The sequence below is a fragment of the Protopterus annectens genome, chromosome 6.part1 (assembly GCF_019279795.1).
Source record: "Protopterus annectens isolate FY-2018-M chromosome 6.part1, PAN1.0, whole genome shotgun sequence".
NCBI lineage: Eukaryota > Metazoa > Chordata > Ceratodontiformes > Protopteridae > Protopterus > Protopterus annectens.
Genome location: NC_056738.1, coordinates 231,326,788 through 231,339,548, shown reverse-complemented (window position 1 = coordinate 231,339,548; position 12,761 = coordinate 231,326,788). Strand labels below are relative to the sequence as shown.

General features: G+C 37.7%; 1 protein-coding gene across 1 annotated transcript in view; it reads right to left on the bottom strand.

The window, feature by feature from the left end:
* FLRT1 (fibronectin leucine rich transmembrane protein 1) overlaps positions 1-2,095 on the bottom strand; it is a 353,492-nt gene extending 351,397 nt beyond the window's left edge. The window contains exon 1 of the mRNA XM_044075671.1: positions 2,014-2,095. The gene's annotated coding sequence lies outside the window, so the exon portion shown is untranslated. The remainder of the gene's footprint in view (positions 1-2,013) is intronic.
* Between the last annotated feature and the right edge of the window lie 10,666 nt (positions 2,096-12,761).

Below are 12,761 nucleotides of genomic sequence, written 5' to 3'. Positions count from 1 at the left end.
TAGTTATTCATTTAAAAATTTTCAAGTGTACACAAAATATGCATTCCATCTTGTAATGCTAATATACGTGTGTATTACTGTTTGCTGGCATTTCCCTGACAAAAGAAAAAAAATGACTGTTATGACCATTTAAAGAAAGCATAACCTCCCATGTAGGGGACATAGTCTCACACAGTTTTACGATATGTAACACATTTATTGCTCACATCAAAAAGGGGAAAACAGCAAACTTCACCTTTCAAAACCAATTACACAAGTTACGCTTTTTGAAAGTGTGTAATATGGTCCTGGAAACAAAATTTCATGAAAATACTGAAGTCGTGGGTAGTAATTACTTGAAATATTCCTACAGAGAATTTCTAGACTGAACAGAAAACAAGAATTTCTATTTGAGATATATCATATGTGAGCTCTTTAACTTTCATACGTATATGCTGAATGACCTTTGCTACAGAATGCTTTTTATACCAGGTAGATTAATAAACAGATTATATTTTATACTGACAATGGTTGCTAACAACAGTTTATTTGCCCATGCTGAATTTCTTTAATGTTTTCCCCAACAGCTTTGGCCAACATGAATAAAATGCTACCTAGTAAAAAGAAATGCTTTACAACACACTGAAAATTACCTTTATTAAAATATGCTTATTGGAATGAAAAAAACTCACATTTCCACGGCCCTTTATGTGAATCAGGCTTTATACTTGTGCATCTAGTGGTCTTGGCTTGGTTAGTGGTTATGAGGTTACAGGGTCACTGAGGTGGGGGTTGGAGTGGTGAATATCAAGTGAGGAGGGTCTCACTTTCTGCTCTTAGGGAGGGACTGTAAATATAAAACATCTTAACTGTGATTTCCACTGGGGAATGAGGAAGTTTGAGGTTTACTCTCTTCTCCTTCCACCTGCATTTTCAGGTCCGAGGCAAGCATTACCCTAAAGTGCATATGTTGACTTTACTCAATGCATTGATTGACTGTGCCATGTTAATGTCATTGTCACATGGGTATTGTCTTAATGATTGTTGGCCATTATAGTATAATGGAAAAAGACAAATAAATAAGTAGATAAAGAAAAATCTGAAAGATCTTTATAATGCTTTCCAAGCCATCAGTTGGGGTTCACCTGCAGCTTCTGATATGTTTAATGTCCCCCAACAGAAATATAAAGACTTTGAGCTATTCATTCCACCCCCTTACACTTAATCTTCAGTAGCTACTAATGCTTGACCCTAAATCATAGGCATCACAGATGAAAAAAACTTCTCTGTGCCACAAGCCAGAATCTAATCATAACGTGAAATGCGATATCAGACTAAGAGAGCAGCAAACTGAAATGGCAATTGTTAACATTCATGGTAGTCTGAAAATAACTTCTAAACCAGCTTATGGCACAGTGCAAAGGTGTATAATTATCTTCTGGAGTCAAGCAATTCACCTGCCAATGCAGTGTGGTTGGGAGGTGAAGAAAGTTTAATGTCCAGTGGGTATATTATCTTTTCTAGGCCTGATAGTTATAAGGAGGTCCTAGTGTAGGGTTGCAAAAGGAATATGATCAAAAATAACTCTAGTACAGGTGTAGTATGAATTTTAGAGACAATGCAAGAGCCCCCCCACCATGATGTCACAGCAAGAATATGAGGATAAGGAAGGTCTCTTATGGCTAAGATGCCGACACCCAAACAATGACTGAGCCGAAGCTTGGCACACAAATGATAATGCCATAAAGATCAAGTTGTTGTGTTTTTTCACCCTCCCATCTTACCCCACTGATATTAGGTAGATAAATAGGAGTGACACATGCTGATGATGCACTCACATGAGGTGAGGTTCCCATTCATGCAAGGAGTAAAGGCAAACCACATTAGGCCTAGAAAACAAGCCTTACATAGGCCATAAATCTAAGTTAGATAAAGCTACAAAATTACACTCAATAAGTTAAATGCAGATGCATGAACACTTTGATTTTACACATTTCTGTAAAAGACTTTAGCACAGAATTCCCGAGATCCTACCTTATGAATAAAAGTAATTCTGATGGTAATATTCGACTCAGAAGGCAGCTTCACATAACGAACACCAAGCCTTCATTTGAGCTGAAAAACGTAAATAAAAAAACACTGCATGTCTCAAAAGTCAGTGATATAGTACAGTAAAGTACAAAAAAATTAGATAACTGGTAAAACAATTTAAAACTATTTATAGTTGTCATACTTATGTTTTCAGGTTTAGTTTAGCAAATACTTTTGTCATTGGTTCTGAGCATATGAATCTTCTTTGCTATTTTCATAAGTTATAGTAGCGATATTGTTTGTTCTTACATAGAACCTGTATGATCACCACTCTGGACTAAAATCATCTTTCAAAATCTAACTGCTCACTGACACAGGTATAGTCCAAGTGGTGCATACATTACACAAAATGCTGAAACCTTTGACCCCATTGATCAGAATATTAATTGATAGCTAAGTTATGCCATTAGATGAAAGTAAACCTCTACTCATTAGGAAGGTCAGCATAGCAGGTGAATGCATTGCTTCACTTACCAAAAGACAATGAAAAAAGTCTGCACATAGGAAAATATTTACATGTTTACATGAAATATAAAGCTGTATTACATGCTAGAGAGTAATATCATTTTCGACTCAACATTTTTTCTTATTTAATTAAATGGCAAAAATAATAAACCGTCATCGCAGTAAGTGGAGTGGGCACTCAAAACTGGCCGTAGGTGAGAGCGTGTGTACGACTGAGTGGTATGAATGAACTACCATGGCAGGGCTAGCTACCCGGCAGTGTAAACTTTGGCCCAAGATGATTGTCACTGCTGAAGTGGCTCACTGACCACATGTACAAAATGGGAATAAGGGCTGTGGATGGATGGATGGATCATCACCATCATTATCAACATCACATGCAGGTTGTGTTTTTCTTATTTGGTCAGACTACAGTATTAAGATGCAAAGTTGTATTCTCATAGAATATAATTTAAGTACTTTGTTCAGTTGCTGTTTGATCAAAGTGAATGAAGATTTGTCTTTAGTCAAGGGAGGATGGTCACACTGACAGATATAGTTGCTAAATGTCTGGCTAGGGTTAAAGGGCTGATTGGCCAGCTAAGTTTTGAAATGAACTGATGGGGTACGAGAGTTATTTTCTTAACTTCAGATCTGGACATGGAAACAGATGGTGCATCTACATGTAGTTTTCATGACTGGAGGACTCAACGTGCATTCAGTGCTATTAACTGGGTGCAGCCAATGCTGCACTGTGTTCAGGAGGTTCCACTGATGGAATGGACTCAAACAATTGTCCTGGAATTAAAATAGTTGATAGTTTGGAAAAGAGCCATTAGTCTATGAATGATTAAGGCTATGGAGGGGAGCAAACACAATGTAAAGATTTGCAGAACTAAGGGAGCTGTTTATGAAGTTATTTGCTTCATATGATAGTCTCCCTTATTTCACTTATCAAATGCTGGTAACTTTGTCACCCACCACTTTGACATATTGAACAAGTTAACCTTTGTGGAGTGAGCGCACGTTACCTCTAGGTGATAGAACTCAAAATAGGGCCGGTAGGCTCTGTCTACGCATAAGATCAGATATCTGCGTAAGATCAGATATGGGGTGAAAACTGAAATAACAATATCACTTTCATTTCATACAGCACAGTTTTCTTTCTTTCTACTCAGCACTGGACATAAGTAGATTGTGCAGCTTCCCAGTGTACAAGTCTATGTGTACTAACAGTAAGGTGTGTGTGTGTGTGTGTGTGTGTGTGTGTGTGTGTGTGTGTGTGTGTGTGTGTGTGTGTGTGTGTGTGTGTGTGTGTGCCTAGCTAGCTCATTTGTTGTGTTTTCCTGATGTAGTAATCGGACTGATTGCTATGAAAACAAAAAACAAACAGCCAAGCTAGACTTTTCACTTTGTGATACCTTAAATCTCCTGTAATAGAGCCCTATCGGATATATGCAAATGACCCCTTAAGGTCAGCACACTATATGGCTTCTGAATGTCCATGAATTTTTACTTTTTCTTTTTAAGTCTTTGTGGATACATTCAGGCCAATAAAGCCAAACCCCATGAGTGCTGTGAAAGAACATTCTTAACTACTTTAGACTTGTTAAAAACAAGTCAGTTCCAAAACACTACAGAGCAGGATGCCTAAAAATAAAAAGTAAATGCTAAAAGTGCCCACAGAAGTAACTTGTTCTTTTCTTGACAATGAGTCAGTAGTCTAAACCAGAACAGAAAACCTACAGTTTCTTGCTAGCAATAAAGATCAAATCAAATAAAACAGATACACATTCTAGCTGTTTTGTGATACTTCCACATGTACAAATTTCTAAGACCCCGTATTCTAGTTATGTGAGCAACAAAAGACTGAAGGCTGTGACCCTGATTATAACATAGAAGTTCCATGTTTGATTAGGTAAGCTGGACCACTACAAATCACTGAGGATGTGATATTGAGTAGCATTTTGCCAGTTCAACTATCCAAAGAAAAGAAGATGTTTTCTTGCTTGCATACAAACAGTGGTAGCTTGTGGGCTTCAACCCTGTGTTAAGTATGGGGAAAATACACTAACAATCTGCAGCCATTTGTTTTATTACACTTCTGTCACAGAGTGGGACAAAATATTAGGGCATAGAAAATAAATCCAAACCTCCCATAGATGATGTGTCACCTTGGTCCATATGCAGTCCAGTTGACAATGTGGCTTCAGCAATCCAGTAGGAAGATTGGGTCATGAAGATAAGGAGCAGAATAATGAAACGTTGGGCCAAATGAGCAAATATTAAAAACAAAACAAACAAACAAAAAATAAAACCTAGAAAAAATACACTATGCTAAGAGCCATGCTCTGAGCAGCATATGCAGTTAGTGCAGTTCACTGCTCTTAAAAAGGCATGAGGTATAGCTAACTGTTTTTGTGTGCAATGTATCTTCTGAACTGTGTTTGCAGCATGAAAAAACAAAAGGTGCTCAGAGCACTAAAGCATTCCAGTTCTTTATCTGCTATAGTTACAACAAAGAATACTAAAAAGGTCCAGTTCTGAAGTCCTGACCTGGAGGGTCTTCTGTCTCTTCAAACTGTAGCAACTGATTGATACATTTTGTAGTAAGCATACAGTTTCCACACATGTGCACATACACACACACACACACACACACACACACACACATACACACACACGCGTGCACACACTAAAAACAAACTATAATTCATTAAAACACACAAATGCATAACTAGACAGACATTCAAGCTTTTCATTATCAAATCTGAAATTTCAGCCAAAGCCAAACACATTTAAGTTTATGTAGAATGATTTTGGCATGCCTTCAAAAAATTAACTGATAATTTTTAACTACATCTCAACAGTCTGAATACATTGAAGCAGTGTGTACCTTATTCTGTGCTTTATCATCTCATTAGCATAAAGTGCTTCATTTATTGACTAGTGAGTAAATTATTAAAAATGCTGTGCTCATATGTTTTAATACTTCCTCCTCTACTTATTTCTCAGGTATGACAGACTTTTGGTGTATAACTGGAACCTTGCTTTTACTTTTTGTTTTGACTTTTTCCTGAAATCACAGGCTTACAGTTGTCCTTAGAAGCCTCAGTACAAGATTCTAGCCTGTCCAGTTTCTTTTGGGCATTGTGGCAAACTCTTGCATCATATTTCATGGGCTCACTATGTTACCCATTCAGCAGTATTCTGTATCAGCTACTGGGCAGGTTGCTTGGAGCTCTTCTTTGGCAATAGACACTTGAGATCATGAATTCTGCAGTAACTCCAATAATGCTTTGGTTGCAGTATGAAACTCCTATCTGTTTTTTCCTTAACAAAACCTTTTTTAAGTCAGGAAATGAAGAAGAAGGAAACTTTCAAATGACTATGAAGAAATATTTATTTTTTGTTATATATCAAAGGCAAAAACACACTTTATATTGCTAATAGTTTTCTTTTGATGCTTACAGTTGTAGGCTGCTGATGTTAAGATTCCTAAAGTCTCTGCCTTACTTTTATCAACATTATAGACACTTGTCTTTCAAAAGATCTTTATCCATTTGTATCAACCAACTTGTCAGAAGACGTCAGTTTCATACTGTTTTGGTCAGGTTTTTATTCAGCTTTGCTTTTTTTCTTGGTTTAACTGTTGTGTTTTCCATAGTCACATGATAATGCACTTTGCCTGAAGTCTCAGAAAATGCAGACACTCTGAGTAATAACTGACTGTTCTTTTATTCAGTTATGTGTTAGAAAATGCATCACATAGTCGCAATACTTGTCTGGCTTTATACTGAAATATCACCTTCTTCAGTTAAGATAACAACTTTGTTTACCCAGCATTTCAGAAACTTCATTTATTCATAACTGAGTAGACACTTTGTTTTCTACAATAACATTATAGTCTAGAAATGCAAAAGTCTGTCATACTTCATTTTTCTTTGGTATGAGTTTTCAATGGCACACAGTCCTCAACAAAAGTTTGCTTGTTGTTATCTGTTTTAAATCAAGCTGTACATTTCTAGATCTAGTAATTTGTTTTTGATAACTTACTACAGTTGTTTCAGATGTCTTTCATTTTATTATATTAAATAGCTGTTGTTGCCAGCTTCCAGTTGTTAAAGCATGATTTGTTTTGATAGTAGCTTTTAACTGTAAAACTAAACTTGCCTAGAAGCATTTCCTGTGCAGCTGATGGATGGTTCTGTTTAGACTGCTCTCTCTCTTATAGTGTAACAAAGCTGCATTTTAATGAATTAGCCTTTGGCACACAACTGTGGTTTGGGCAGGTAACTAATGGTAGGACTCATACTTTCTAAATGTCCTATTTTAAAATGTTATTTTTCAAAACATACAACTTTACTTACAAGTTAAGTCCTTTAAAAATGCTGCAGTGCCTTTTAAAAGCAAATTCACTCTTCTACCTAATGGGCTAAACCCACTTTGTATTTCTAAAACCATTTTCAACTTGTTTATGAGACGAGGCCAAGACCTCATTAACAATTGGGAATGGGAAAGTCTGATTGAGACAGAGCCCATTTTCTGTGGCGGCCCAGAGAGAAATGCTCCAGATACATGTCTTTGGAATGTAGGAGGAAACCAGAAAACTCAGAGGAAACCCACACAAATGTAGGGAAGACATGCAGACTCTACACAGAAGGCACCCCAGCTGAGAATTGAACCAGAGAACCTCTTGCTGTGAGGTAACAATGTTAACCACTGAACTACTGTACCACCCATATTTAGTGTGAGAAGGTAAGTCAGAAACAATGACACAACTTGGTTAATTTTTTTTTCTAAATTCCTCAATGACAGGAGCGGATAGTAATTCCAGAGAGATATGAAAGACGTCCTCCCATTATGTTGTAGTAGTAATGATTAGAACATTTAAGGTATAGCTACTGTCACAAATGTGACCACATCGACTGTCATCAATTACCAGATGGAGAAAGCCAAGGTGATTAAAGTTCTTCCTTAGCTGAAGCAGATGGGATTGAGGTCAGCAAGGAGAAAGGCATTTACTATAATTAACAAACTAAAAACGGACTTAAGGAAATCTTCAAGATAAACACAATTTGTGTGTGAGGGGTATAAATTAAGCCAGTGATTAGCAGAGCATCTACAACTTGTAAGCTGAATGAATACAGAAACTAGAATATTAATATAATTTGCTTGGACAGGTAAAGCATGGCAGACGAAGAACCTATAAAAGTCTCGATAACAGGCTTAGATAGTACAGTTGAGATACTTTGGTCAGACAGCGAACAATGTCATTTCTCTGTACAATGACTACACTTAACAGTTAATTGCCACATACAGTACAGATATCTGAAGAAAGACCAGAATGTTCAGGGACACAATTCAGTAGAAAATTTAACTACTCCCTAAGTTATAAACGCAATCTGTTACTCAGACCAGTATAACATTAAGTGAAAACTATCCATTTATATGCAGAATCAGCCAGTAAGAGAATGACATCGATCACAGATACAGTGATCTTAAGAGAATGACATTGATCACAGATACAGTGAGCTCTACAGGCAGATGGGGAACAACAGCAGAGCAGGCCTGAACTGAGATAAATTGTAGATACATACTAAATAAGTCTATCATATTGGTTAAATGCATATACTGTACAAGCAAGGCTATAACCAGCAATATCATAGCATACAATAATTTTTATTAACAAAGATTAATTAATTCATTAACAAATGTGGTACTGAAATGAGAAAACCACTTATGGCCATTTAGCAAATATGAAGCTTTGTTTCATAAGGTAAATACACTTGTAACATGGAAACAATAGAAATGAACCCTATTCACCCAAAGCCTGAGTACTGGCTTTGTCCCAGCTGAGGGGAGGACAGCCAGTGTCATCACTTTACACGAAGGTGGAATTATAGACCCATCAGCCTAACTAGCCTGATCTACAAGGCCATGGAATGGATTATTATGGCCCTCATTAACAAGGACATTGGCAAACTCCAAACACTTGATCCCACACAGTTTGGCTTCATCAATGGGAGGTCATGTCTGATAAATTTGGTTGACTTCTTTGAGACAGTCACCAAAGCTATGGATGAAGAGAAGACAGTGCACACCGCCTACCTTGACCTGGCCAAAGCCTTTGACACTATTCCCCACTCAGGCATAATAGATAACTCTCTCAACTAGGCATCAGTCCATATGCTACCAGATGGGTAGCAAACTGGCTCACTGATAGAACCCACATGTCAAAATAGGGGAAGCCACCTCAAGCAGTAGACCCATAAGAAGTGGCGTACCCCAGGGTTCTGTCTTGAGACCTCTGTTATTTGGTTTATAATTTTCTAAGGTGCAGGCCAAAACCAGTATGCTATGGCTGACCAAGTTTGCAGATGACTGCAAGATGGGTGCTGTCATCAATTCCTCTAGTGATGTGGACATCCTCCAAGAGGGTCTCACTCAGACAAATGATTGGTGCCAGAAACATGACCTCAAGCTGAATAGCAAAAAATGCATCATCATCCCCTTTGGGGAGAATGTTATTAATGTGATAATTTGTGTGGACATCAATGTCCTAAACATGCAATCAGTCGTGAGGGATTTGGGCACCCAGGTTGATAGCAGCCTGACTTTTGACCACCATGTTGCTTCCATTGTATGGAAAGCCTTCTACATGGCTCACCTCATAAGTAAGGATACTTCTTCCAGGGACAAGGAGGTCATAACATCCCTGTATTCTTCCCTTATAAGGCCCATTATCGAATACAGTGTTCCTTTCAGCATGTATCTTGCAAAACACATGCAGCAGCTGGAGAGACCACAGAGATTCCTCACCAAGAGAATCCAGGGCCTCAAACATCTACCATACACAGACAGGCTAAAAGCCTTATCCCTCTACTCAGTTTCATACAGACTCCTCAGAGGTGACTTCTGTCTGACATATAAGGTGATCATGGACCCCACCTTGATGGGACTGCTGCATATCCACAAGTCAAGCTCCACTTGAGTAACCCACACGTGCAGCCTCAACCTGATCTGTGACATCAACAAATCTTGTTGGCAGGACAGATTTGTGTCCCAGAGACTCCCCCATCTATGGAATAGACTCCCTCTCCATGTCAAGCAGAGTATCTCTTTAGCCCTTTTTAAGCTCAGCCTGGATAACTGGATGGGAAAGAGAAAATATACCCCTGGGATTCCACCCATGTCCCTGCTGGACAGGGGTATTGGCTGCTGATTTGTCTAAACATGGGCTAAATTCTTGGCTAGGCTTATAAGGACCTCAGGGCCAATAGCCTAGTAACCTCCTATGATCCTATGAACATTATTATCTAACAAGTGAACCATGAAAAAGGACATCAGCTTACCTTTAGTAAGTGAGTAATAAAGTACTTTTACTAGAAACCAACAATCAATACCTTTGTTGCAATGATCAATCAATACCTTTGTTGCAATGATTCCAGGTCCAGTAATTTCAAGGCTTCCAGTACGAGCAGACAAAAGTAAACACACCGAGGATTGGAATCACTGAAATACATTCAACAAAAACATCTTACTGAAAAATAGTTTGTTTTTTCCAGGATGGCAAGCCCTCTTGCACCCCTGAACTTATATATGCCAACTCTGAGCTTGCATTTACTCAAAAAACGGGAAAATTCCCTCCAAAATGGCATCGCATCTTGCACAACTCATCAACAGTGATTTCCAGTGGGGGAACAATGATCATTGGTGATTTGAAGCTTGGGTAGTCAAAACTTGAGAATTCACATTTAATACAGTAGTAGGATGACCAATTTCAAGATATTAAACCTTATAACCTCCCTGTACTCCTCCCTCATCAGGCCAATAATTGAGTACAATGCCCCTTTTGGTATGTACCTTTCCAAGCACCTGCAACAATTGGAGACACCACAAAGGTTCCTTACAAGGAAAATTCAAGGTCTTCAGCATCTGTCCTATTAGGATCATCTAAAATCACTGTCACTTTATTCTGTTTCATACAGACTACTCAGAGGCGATTTCTGCCTTGCATATAAGGCAATCTTTGACCTTGCTTTAATGGAAATGCTGCATATCTGTAATTCAAATGGTTCATGGGTTACTTGCTGTAATGGCCTTAACCTGGTATATGAAATTAATAGAACCTGCTAGAGGGACAGAATTTTTCCCAGCAGTTATCATAGCTTCATGTCAAGTAGAGCACCTCATTGGCCTCTTCAAACACAATCTGGGCAACTGAAAGGGTAAATTCACCCCAGAGGTTCCACCTATGTCCCTCTTGGACATGGGTGATAGGTGGCAATCATGGAAAGAAGGGTAAAACTTGGCTAGGCTTGTAAGGGCCTTAGGTCATTAGCCTAGTAAACTTCTATGATCCTATAATTCTATGATCCTAAAATTCTGAACATCAGAGAGGGATGTCAAATGGGATGAACTGGGAACTTTTGGCACGTATTTGAGAAGCACATAAAGAGTGTGGGACAACTGACTATGATGAGAAAAATCCTGAATATGCCTAGAAAACAAGTACCAATAAGTGCTCAGAGCAAAACAATCAGGTTTCACACTGTAAAGCTGCCTCCCTCTATCAAGTGACTTAGCGTGACAAGGGACCTCTTAGACATAATTAATGATGCATATATCTTTGGAGCAGAGCAATCAGTTTGTCACAACTCTTGTATTTTAAAACGCATTCTAGAAGAGTGTTACAACTAAAACTATGAAAGCAAACTTTGTCCATTTTGGTTGGACAGTTGCTTTTGTCTTAACTGAAGAAACTCCAAGGTAGAGTCTTTTGGAAGAGTTGTTCTGATGAAAGGAAGGAACCTATAGTAAAACAGTGCTTATAACATGTTTCTATTCCCTTTATTAAGGGTGGGGTAAATATATATATTGCACAAGCAAGGCTCTAACCAGAAGATTTGGAAATGTGCACAAACTTCCAGAATGTAGTTTCCATTTAAAGTTTATGTTATTGCCCAAGATAGTGCATGTTTCTATGTTTCTGGAAAGAACATCATTTTTGTATTAAAAAAAAATTCTGAAATGGCAGGCTTAAGCAAACCGACAACCCATTTAACAAACTATACGTTCATGGTAAGAATCTCATCATTCTTTGAATTTAATTTCCAGCACATCTCATAGTACAACAATGTACTTTTAAAAATGAATGCTGCAAGAAGCATAGAGCAAGCCTGGCTACAGACTATATACAAGAGCATCTTCAAGGCCTGACGAGTGGACAGAATGACTGTTGGTCAGAAAAGTCAGTTGCAGCCAGAATGGAGTCCAGATAGAATTCAGGCTGCTGAATAGCATGTAGAAAAGTTTAGTGCCAATGAATTCTGTCAGCTTAGACTATAACTATAGCATTTCAATACAATATGAGTTGCATACCTCTCAACTGTATATACTTTTGCAGAATGTCCAGATTTTTGCCTCATATTTTTTTATCCATTTTCACAAAATTGCGGTTTTCTGGCAAATTAGTGCCAAATAATTAAAGATGTAAGTTAGAAAATAACAACATACAATTGAGTTTCAGACGCCATACCCTTCATGCTAATGCAAAACCTGTTATTCTGTCAACTTTCTAAGTTTGTAAGAGCAATATTTAAATATTGTCCCTATTTTGGGGCATTTCTCCCACTTTTATTTATGACTTTGTCCAAATTTCTTGCTCTTAGAAGTTGAGAGGTATGATGAGTTGCAGTAACTGGGTGCCTGCTCAGAGAGTCATAAGAAATGATAAGAAGAGCTTTTTGTAAGGCTCTGACATTTGCATAAACATTTTGACAAAGTCTGTTTGTAATGATAGAACTTGTGGAAGTATTACAGGCGTATAGTATGAAAAAACAGCAGAGGGTACCAAGATCAGCAGTCAGACATAGAATTCTACCTTGATGTGTAGCCACAATCCAATAGCCATGTCCAAATTATCCAGAAAAAATGACTAACAGTAGTGTGGTCCTCACATCTCCTCTCATAAGGTTTATGAAAGTTAAGACAGATGTTAATATGTTATAAATAAATGTAGTCTTCTATCATTTGTTATTTTTTTTAGTTTAATGTAATACTGCTGATAACACTAATTTGTAACAGAGTTTATGAAAATGTTTTGTTGGCAATTAAATATCTATGTGAATCTCTTACCATGTTTCATTTTCAATGTAACAAATTATAAACATGGCCCATTATTTTATGCTTGTCTCCAGTCTGTATAATAATCCCTAAAAGAATACATGTGCTAGAGTGCAGAA